At 42.5% G+C, this 10,804-nt stretch overlaps 1 protein-coding gene across 4 annotated transcripts in view; it reads right to left on the reverse strand.

Moving 5' to 3' along the window:
* CHFR (checkpoint with forkhead and ring finger domains) overlaps nt 1-10,492 on the reverse strand; it is a 76,594-nt gene extending 66,102 nt beyond the window's left edge. The window contains exon 1 of one of the 4 annotated variants that reach the window (XM_056532899.1): nt 10,296-10,492. The gene's annotated coding sequence lies outside the window, so the exon portion shown is untranslated. Of the gene's footprint in view, nt 1-7,238; nt 7,357-10,051 lie in introns of those variants that run through there. The other 3 variants (XM_056532908.1, XM_056532889.1, XM_056532917.1) reach the window with 3 other exon arrangements.
* Nucleotides 10,493-10,804: the final 312 nt, after the last annotated feature.

The raw sequence follows: 10,804 nt of genomic DNA on the forward strand, positions 1-10,804 counted from the left end.
ATTGGTATATAAGTTATAGTAGCTGTTATGCTCATGAGAATTATCGCTCTGTCGTGTTGTGCTGAATTGTTCTTATATATTGGAATTTTATTACTATACCGCGCTACCGTAGGGCCCTGCGGGAAACACTCTGTTTTTTATAAATTTATTTTAATATATTCTATATTGTGGAATAAACACATATTTATCAAACTGTTTTTTCTTTGGGTAAACAGACATCCACCCAGATACTATTTTTATAGGGGTTTTGCTGAGGACTGAATCCATATTTATTTTATTTATCTAGATTTGTAAATTACTTCTATTTAAAAATCTTAATCCTTTCAGTAGTTATCAGCTGCTGTATGGTCCACAGGAAGTTCTTTTCTTTTTGAATTTCTTTTCTGTCTGACCATAGTGCTCTCTGCTGACACCTCTGTCCATTTCAGGTACTGTCCAGAGGAGGAGAAAATCCCCATAGCAAACTTCTACTGCTCTGGACAGCTCCTGACATGGACAGAGGTGTCAGCAGAGAGCACTTTGGTCAGACAGAAAATAACTTTCTTTGGAACATACAGCAGCTGATAAGTGGTAGAAGGATTAAGATTTTTAAATATAATTAATTTACAAATCTGTTGTAAGTGTGTGAGTGCATATATAAGGCTATGTTCACATGTTGGAATGTATGGACGGAAAATCTCTGTGCGGACATTCCGCAAACTGCCGGCGCCAGCATGATATGATGGCACTAGGACCGCACAGGAATTCGCCGTCTCACAAACTGCTATGCATTCAATGCGGAGTCCACAGAAAGAATGAAAATGTTCATTCGTTTTGCGGACACGGAAATCAGAATTCACGTGCCAGAAACATCTGGCACAGAAATTCCGCCGTGTGCATTCCATTGAATTTACCTAGACTTTGCTGCAGCGGAATCTGCGTGCCAAATTCCAAAGCGGAATTCGACACAGAAATTCCGACAAGTGAACGTAGCCTTACAGTGTCTACCAGCCAGCATGCCAGTTGTTCATATTAGAAAGGATTGTCCACGTTAGTTTTTATGATTAATTTCATGTTAACATTTACTTCACAACAAACTTATATACAAAATATACAACTTCATCTAATGCAAAATGTACCTCTATCTTCCCTTCACTGCCCCCAGCTCATGTTTGCTTAATGCTAAAAACCTGAAAATCTTCAATGAAAACAGATTTAAAAATGAGTCTGAAATGATGCAGTTTTACTCTGGCCAAGTAAGTGGCTGTCATTTCCTGTTCACAGCACTCCTCATCTTCCCTGGACAATGAATACTGCACATACATAGGAATCTCTCCCAGAGAAGTCAATGAGTTATCTCAAAACTACAGGTTCCTATGGACCATGTGGCTGCTAGAAAGCATATCTCTAAAATGATTTTAGCAGCTCAAGCAAAAAAATAGAATACATTTATCAAATTAAATGTATAAAAATAAAATAAATAATACATTGGAGACTGGACATATAACATGTTGATCTTCCATCTGTACAATTGGCTGATAGTATTATAAACAGGTTCATGGACAGACTGTATCATGCAGTAGACAGAAAACAATCCCAATTATGTGTTAACCCCTAGAAGACAATGGCCGAACATGTATGCCCTAGGCGCCTGGAACTTTGCACACCTGAACATCCTGTCTGTTTTCGATCACCGCTTCTAACCACCCTGTGATCAAGCCAAAATGGCTGTAGCCATCGTGACCTCACCTTCCCGTGATCACTGTGAGTGTCCAGTAATTTCTGACCAGAGAATCACGGCAATTCCAGGCCAGACCAGGCCAGCCTCCGGTGACAGCACCAATCGCCCTTGAGCTTAAGGTGGAAGGTGACAGTGATGGTAATTGTTAGGGATATCCCGATACCAGTATCGGTACCACTACAGGACATTTTCTTGGGTACTAGTTCTCATGCAAATGAAGAGCCGCGGCCACTCTGCGCCCCTCTCTGCCTCTTTAAGGGTAAGTTCAGAAGGTCCACAGTGTATTTTACACTGCAGATCCGCCGCTGAAGGACTCCTACAGGGTGCCTTTAGATGTGCCTGCTCGGAGCGGCAATACGCCGCTACGAGCAGACACACTGCTGCAATGTGCGAGTTGCCGCGCATGCACGGTGTACTCGCACACATCGCAGTCACTCCCCCTGCTCCCTGAGCTAGGCCGAGAGCAGCCGCAATGTGAGAGTATACTGCGCATGCGTGCCTCGACTCGCACATCGCAGTGTGTCTGCTCGTAGCGGCGGATTACCGCTCCGAGCAGGCACCAGTAAATGCAGCATACAGCAATCCTTCAGCGTCGGATCCGCAGCGTAATACGCGCTGGGGATCAACTCGTGTGAACATAACCTAAAAGAGCAGATGCTGGGAGTGTCCCCGCCCCCCAGAGCACAGGGGAGAAAGAAGGAGCGCTGGTCCGCATCACGTCCATGGCTGACTGCCTGTGCCCCCCACCACCACGCAGCAGCAACCAGCCAGTGAACATCAAGGGCCGCTGCCGCAAAAACATATATGATAACGCTGACCATGCCTTGGGCCATGATCATCCCCATCATGCTATACTGTGAAAACACAACTCTGTACTGTTGCAATGCTCACTGTGTGCTTAACCCTGTAATGTCTGACTATGACATCACTGTGTATTAAGTCTGTACAGTGATGTCACTGTGCATGTTAACCCTGTACTGTGATGTCACTGTGTATGTTAACTAGGGCTTCAGCTAAGGATTATTTTAATAATCGATTAGTAGTCGATTTTATCGATTAATCTGAAAAAAAAACTTTATAATGCCAAAATAAGGGGTCCAGCTGATTCTACTTGAAGAATTATGTACAATGGCCATATTAAAAGTATTCTAGCATGTGATGTGACCAAACAACAGCAATTTTCACTTTTTTAAAATATTTTTTTAAGTTTACGCCGGTTGCTATACAGGGTCATTATTAATGATCCTGTACAGAAACCAGCGTAAATGTGATACTGCTGCATGGGTAACTGTCTGAAATATTAAAATAAAATGTTAACCCCTTAAGGACCAAGGGCGTACAGGTACGCCCTTGGACCTGCTCTCCTGATATAACGCGGGGTTACACAGTAACCCCGCGTCATATCACGGCGGGCCCGGCGTCATAGTGAAGCCGGGACCCGCCTCTAATAGCGCGCAGTGCCGATCGCGGCACCACGCGCTATTAACCCTTTAGCCGCGCGCTCAGAGCTGAGCCGCGCGGCTAAAAGTGAAACCGAAAGTGGCCGGCTAGCTCAGTCGGGCTGTTCGGGATAGCCGCGGCTAATCGCGGCATCCCGAACAGCTGACAGGACAGCGGGAGGGCCCCTACCTGCCTCCTCGCTGTCCGATCGCCGAATGACTGCTCAGTGCCTGAGATCCAGGCCTGAGCAGTCATGCGGCAGAATCGTTGATCACTGGTTTCTTATGAGAAACCAGTGATCAATAATGAAGATCAGTGTGTGCAGTGTTATAGGTCCCTATGGGACCTATAACACTGCAAAAAAAAAAGTGAAAAAAAAAAGTGAATAAAGATCATTTAACTCCTCCCCTATTAAAAGTTTGAATCACCCCCCTTTTCCAATAAAAAAAAACACAGTGTAAATAAAAAGAAAAATGAACATATATGGTATCACCGCGTGCGGAAATGTCCGAATTATAAAAATATATCATTAATTAAATATCATTAATTAAACCGCTCGGTCAATGGCGTGCGCGCAAAAAAATTCCAAAGTCCAAAATAGTGCATTTTTGGTCACTTTTTATATCATTTAAAAATGAATAAAAAGCGATCAATAAGTCCTATCAATGCAAAAATTGTACCGTTAAAAACTTCAGATCACGGCGCAAAAAATTAGCCCTCATACCGCCCCATACACGGAAAAATAAAGTTATAGGGGTCAGAAGATGACAATTTTAAACGTATTAATTTTCCTGCATGTAGTTATGATTTTTTCCAGAAGTCCGAAAAAATCAAATCTATATAAGTAGGGTATCATTTTAATCGTATGGACCTACAGAATAAAGATAAGGTGCCATTTTTACCGAAAAATGTACTACGTAGAAACGGAAGCCCCCAAAAGTTACAAAACTGCTTTTTTTTTTTCAATTTTGTCGCACAATGATTTTTTTTTCCATTTCACCGTAGATTTTTGGGCAAAATGACTGACGTCATTACAAATTAGAATTGGTGGCGCAAAAAATAAGCCATCATATGGATTTTTAGGCGCAAAATTGAAAGAGTTATGATTTTTTAAAGGCAAGGAGCAAAAAACGAAAATGCAAAAACGGAAAAAACCCCGGTCCTTAAGGGGTTAATGATTTACTAAAATTTAATTTTAATAGTTCAGACAATTAGCCATGCGGCAGTATAAGTTATATTAAAATATATATATATTATATATATATATATATATATATATATATATATATATATATATATATATATATATATATATTTTTTTTTTGTTTTTTGTTTTTTGTTTTTTTTTTATGATTTTTGTATAGCAATAGGAAAAGGTGTAGCAAATTTTTATTGGGGGGTGGTTTATTTACATTTAATTCGTTTTTACTTTACACTTTTTCTACAGCACTCCTATACACATGGGGGTATTAGCAAACTGCAGAGCATTGCACCCAACCCATGTCTGTAGTACAGAAACTAGGATGCAATGCTCTGCTCTGTGGGGGGGCATGTGTATAGCAGTGTATATGTACTACATACACATTGTTTTACCCATGGGGGTATGTGCCGGGCATTGCACCCTTGAATCTGTACTACAGACACAAGGGTGGAATGCTCTGCACAAACCCCCACGGGTAAAGCTGTGAGCACTGCTTACCGATATGCACATAGGGGTATATGCAGAGCGTTGCACCCTTGTGCAATACCTCCATGAGTATAGTAGTATCAGTAGTGTCTGTAGATGACACTAGGGTGCAATGCTCTGCAGATACCCCCCACGTGTGTGTTAATAAGTAATGCGGCAGTAACAGGGGCAGGGCGCATTAAACTGCAGGAAACGGTCCTATCGGCGGCAGCAGTATGGAGTCCTCCACGGCAGGCTGAGGCTCCATAAGTGTAGAGCATCCACAAGCGGCAGGGGAGGGGCGGAGTTAAGAGAAGCAGCCGCACACATGATTGGTGAGCATTGGGTAGCGGAGGGTGGGACAGGGACTAGACTAACTTAACAGAGGCTGCGGCAAGCATCTGACCACGCGCCCGCAGCAGTGCTATCACAGACGGAACCCGGACAACGAAACGGCCGATTATTCGATAACTGGATTCGTCGACAACTAATCCCTTTATCGAATTTTATCGATAACGTTGATTAATCGCTGCAGCCCTAATGTTAACCCTGTACTGTGATGTCACTGCATGTTAATCCTGTACTGTTAGTCACAGTACAGGGTTAATATTGTTATAATAGGTATCGGTAATTGGCATCGGTGAGTACTTGAATAAAAGTATCGTTACTCGTGCTCAGTCTTAAATGGTATTGGGACATCCCTAGTAAATGTTATAGACAAGTACATAAAAAAAAGTATTGACACTCGCACTCTGTCTTAAAAAAATAAATAAAGATATTGTGACATCCCTAGTTATCACCTGTACGTTAATGGGGTACTCTGACCCTAGACATAGTAACATAGTTCATAAGGTTGAAAAAAGGCCAGAGTCCATCAAGTTCAACCTATAACCCTAAGGCTAGGTTCACACTATGGAATTTACGCCTGCAATTCCGCTTTAAAATTGCAGGCAGAAATTCTGCCTACTAAAATGTATAGTATAGTGAATGGGTTTCCGTTCACAAATTCACACTTCGGAATTTGTGACCGGAAAATCCGCTTGAAAATTTCAGCCTGAAGAATGGTGTTGCTCATTCTTCAGGCGGAAATACTCGCGGAACACATTGCAGTCTATTGGAGACTGCAGTGTCCGCACGCTCCTAGCGCCGACTGATTCAGTCGGCGCTGGCCGCACTCGGAATCTCCGGGCGGAAACTTTCTGCCCGGAGATTCCGCAGAACCTAGCTAGGCAGAACCTAGCCTAATAAGCCCCTACTGAGTTAACCCAGAGGAAGACAAAAAAACCTCATACTCGAGGTAAAAATTCCTTTCCGACTCCAAATATGGCAGTCAGAATAAATCCCTGGATCAACCTTCTGTCCCTATAAATCTAGAATCCATAACCTGTAATGTTATTACTCTCCAAAAATGCATCCAGACCCCTTTTAAATTATTTTACCGAGTTAACCATGACCACCTCCTCAGGCTGAGAATTCCACAGTCTCACTGCTCTTACAGTAAAGAATCCCTGTTTGTGCTGGTGTAGAAACCTTCTTTCCGCAAGATGTAGAGGATGCCCCCTTGTTATAGATACATTCCTGGGTATAAATAGATCGTAGGAGAGATCTCTGTACTGTCCCCTGACATATTTATACATCGTTATTAGGTCTCCCCTAAGCCTTCTTTTTTCTAAACTAAATAACCCTAATTCTGATAATCTTTCTGGGTACTGTAGTCCTCCCATTCCCCGTATTACCCTGGTTGCCCGTCTTTGAACCCTCTCCAGCTCCACTATATCTTTCTTGTACACTGGTGCCCAGTACTGTACACAGTATTCCATGTGTGGTCTGACTAGTGATTTGTACAGTGGTAGAATTATTTCCTTGTCGTGGGCATCTATGCCCCTATTGATGCACCCCATGATTTTATTAGCCTTGGCAGCAGCTGCCCAACACTGGTCACTACAGCTAAATTTACTGTTAACTAAGACTCCTAAGTCCTTTTCCATGTCAGTCGTCCCAAGTGTTCTCCCATATAATACATAATCCAAGCCGGGATTTTTCTTCCCCATGTGCATAACCGTACATTTATTAGTGTTGAACCTCATCTGCCACTTCCCAGCCCAAACCTCCAACCTATCCAGATCCATTTGTAACAGTGCACTGTCCTCTATTGTGTTAACCGCTTTACAGAGTTTAGTATCATCTGCAAAGATTGCTACTTTACTATTCAACCCCTCTACAAGGTCATCAATAAATATATTAAATAGAATAGGATCCAAGACTGACCCCTGTGGTACCCAACTAGTAAAAGTCACCCAATCAGAATAAGTACCATTAATAACCACCCTCTGTTTCCTATCACTGTGTCAGTTACTTACCCACTTGCACACATTCTCCCCCAGCCCCATCCTTCTCATTTTATGCACCAACCTTTTATGTGGCACCATATCAAATGCTTTGGAAAAATCCAGATATACGACATCCAGCGATTGCCCCTGGTCCAGTCTGAAGGTCACCTCCTCATAGAAGCTGATCAGGTTAGTTTGACAGGACCGATCCCTCATAAAGCCATGCTGATATGGGATCATACATTTATTTTTATCAAGATACTGCAAAATAGCATCCCTTAGAAAACCCTCAAACAATTTACATACAACAGAGGTTATAACAGGCCTATATTTCCCGGGGTCACCTTTTGACCCCTTTTTTAAATATTGGCACCACATTTGCCATGCGCCAGTCCTGGGGAACAGTCCCTGTTACTATAGAGTCCCTGAATATTAAAAATAGGGATCTGTCTATTACATTACTGAATTCCTTTAGAACACGGGGGTGAATGCCATCTGGACCTGGTGATTTGTCTATTTTGATTTTTTTGTAGGCGGCACTGTACTTCTTCCTGGGTTAGACAGGTGACCTGTACTGAGGAGTTTACCCTATCTCGTAATTAGGGTGGACCCAGCAGCTTCCTCCCTCTGGCCCCGATTGATATAGCTGTTCTTTTACCCAATGAATAGCCGCCTTGAGTTGCATTTTACTCCAGAAAGAAACAATTACCCTTTGCATGCTGGTAGTTGTAGTTTAGCAACAGCTGGAGGCACCCTAATTGGGAACCAACTCACTAAACACATTACCTGATATCACATAAAGATACTGGGCAATGGAATACATTATCGCTATTGCTTTCCTGGAATTCCTATATTTAGTGGAAAAAGTTATTTTGCTACAGAATTTCCTAGCAGAATTTCATTTTAAAAATCCAGTGACGCTCCGGAAAGTTAAACAGATTTGTAAATTACTTCTATTAAAAAATCTTAATCCTTCCAATAGTTATTAGCTTCTGAAGTTGAGTTGTTGTCATCTGTCTAACTGCTCTCTGATGACTCACGTCCCGGGAGCTGTGCAGTTCCTATGGGGATATTCTCCCATCATGCACAGCTCCCGGGACGTGACATCATCATTGAGCAGTTAGACAGAAAACTTCAGAAGCTAATAACTATTGGAAGGATTAAGATTTTTTAATAGAAGCAATTTAGAAATCTGTTTAACTTTCCGGAGCCAGTTGAGATATATATATATATATATATATATATATATATATATATATATATATAAGGTTTTGCCTGGAATACCCCTTTAACCCCTTAAGGACGCAGGACGTAAATGTACGTCCTGGTGAGGTGGTACTTAACGCACCAGGACGTACATTTGCGTCCTAAGCATAACCGCGGGCATCGGAGCGATCGCAGCTAATCGCAGCCAGGGACCCGCCGGCAATGGCCGACGCCCGCGATCTCGCGGGCGTCCGCCATTAACCCCTCAGCTGCCGGGATCAATACAGATCCCGGCATCTGCGGCGGTTCGCGATTTAAATGAACGATCGGATCGCCCGCAGCGCTGCTGCGGGGATCCGATCATTCATAACGCCGCACGGAGGTCCCCTCTCCTTCCTCCGTGCGGCTCCCGGCATCTCCTGCTCTGGTCTGTGATCGAGCAGACCAGAGCAGAAGATGACCGAAAACACTGATCTGTTCTATGTCCTATACATAGAACAGATCAGTATTAGCAATCATGGTATTGCTATGAATAGTCCCCTATGGGGACTATTCAAGTGTAAAAAAAAATGTAAAAAAATGTAAAAGTAAAAGTAAAAAAAAAGTGAAAAATCCCCTCCCCCAATAAAAAAGTAAAACGTCCGTTTTTTCCTATTTTACCCCCAAAAAGCGTAAAAAACATTTTTTATAGACATATTTGGTATCGCCGCGTGCGTAAATGTCCGAACCATTAAAATAAAATGTTAATGATCCCGTACGGTGAACGGCGTGAACGAAAAAAAATAAAAAAAGTCCAAAATTCCTACTTTTTTAATACATTTTATTAAAAAATAAAAATAAAAAATGTATTAAAAGTTTTTTATATGCAAATGTGGTATAAAAAAAAAGTACAGATCATGGCGCAAAAAATGAGCCCCCATACCGCCGCTTATACCAAAAAATAAAAAAGTTAGAGGTCATCAAAATAAAGGGATTATAAACGTACTAATTTGGTTAAAAAGTTTGTGATTTTTTTTAAGCGCAACAATAATATAAAAGTATATAATAATGGGTATCATTTTAATCGTATTGACCCTCAGAATAAAGAACACATGTCACTTTTACCATAAATTGTACGGCGTGAAAACAAAACCTTCCAAAATTAGCAAAATTGCGTTTTTCGTTTTAATTTCCCCACAAAAATAGTGTTTTTTGGTTGCGCCATACATTTTATGATATAATGAGTTATGTCATTACAAAGGACAACTGGTCGCACAAAAAACAAGCCCTCATACTAGTCTGTGGATGAAAATATAAAAGAGTTATGATTTTTAGAAGGCGAGGAGGAAAAAATGAAAACGTAAAAATTAAAAATTGTCTGAGTCCTTAAGGCCAAAATGGGCTGAGTCCTTAAGGGGTTAACAAACCTTCTCTGGAGTCTAATTACCATAAGGCTATGTTTACACAGGTTTTTGGTGTGTATGACCTGCTTAGAAACTGGGCAAAGCACACTGCAGTTCACAGTTAAAAAGCAATGTGATTGGTTGCTATGGGCAACTGCCCCCACTCTCCCTTACTGTGTGCTGTGGACCCTCAGCTGTTTCAAAACTACATGTCCCAGCATGCCCCCCTATGGTAATTCCCTATGTGAACATAGTCTTAGCTGTAATTTTTGTGTACTGAGCCGGGTCATCTCTGCCCATGTCCTACCTGGCAGCGCCCCATTCCAGTAGGTGAGGTGCAGCACACATGAGGCTGCCTGTAGGCAGGGCACACCGAGGACTAGGATGGCTGCAGGCTGTGCTGTGATAGGAGGGTGTGCTCACCGTTCCGGCCTGCCAACGCTTTCCCTTCTCGCTCTGCAATTAGTTCTTATAGCAGCATGCCAGCCATGATCAGCCGGAGCCCCCCCAGCCGGCCGTGGCCCCTCACACCCCGTCCCCAGGAGGATTACCGAGTCTCCTGTCTCCGCCGTCTCATCCGCGGCCGCCTCCCTGTCACAACACAAGCCAGCAGCGTCAGCTGATCAGAGGGTGGAGTCTGCAGGGAACGTGGCGTCTGCTATACAAGCCACCCCTATCCCAACAACAGAATGGGTGCGGCTGGGTGGCACCCAAAACAGCCATTTTTATTTTGGGCAAAACTCTGATTCATAACCGAAAATACAGTGGCAAAATACAAAGGCAGCCAATGAGCGACTGTGTAATACGAGCAGTAGTAAAACGAAAGCTGTCATGTGATTGGTTGTTATCAGTGGCGCTTTCGCTTTCCTCTTACCTCAGAAACTTGCTGTGAGCCTGACCTGGGGTCAGTAGCGAACGTTTTTATATCTCCTCTATAATGGATACTGGGCTTTAGCACTATTCTGTTCTGTCATGTTTTGTACATTTAACAGATGAGCTATAAGGCAAAAACAGCCATGAAGGGATATTCTCATGTTTACCCCATAATGACGCAGCAATT

The sequence above is a fragment of the Hyla sarda genome, chromosome 1 (assembly GCF_029499605.1).
Source record: "Hyla sarda isolate aHylSar1 chromosome 1, aHylSar1.hap1, whole genome shotgun sequence".
In the NCBI taxonomy this organism is placed as follows: domain Eukaryota; kingdom Metazoa; phylum Chordata; class Amphibia; order Anura; family Hylidae; genus Hyla; species Hyla sarda.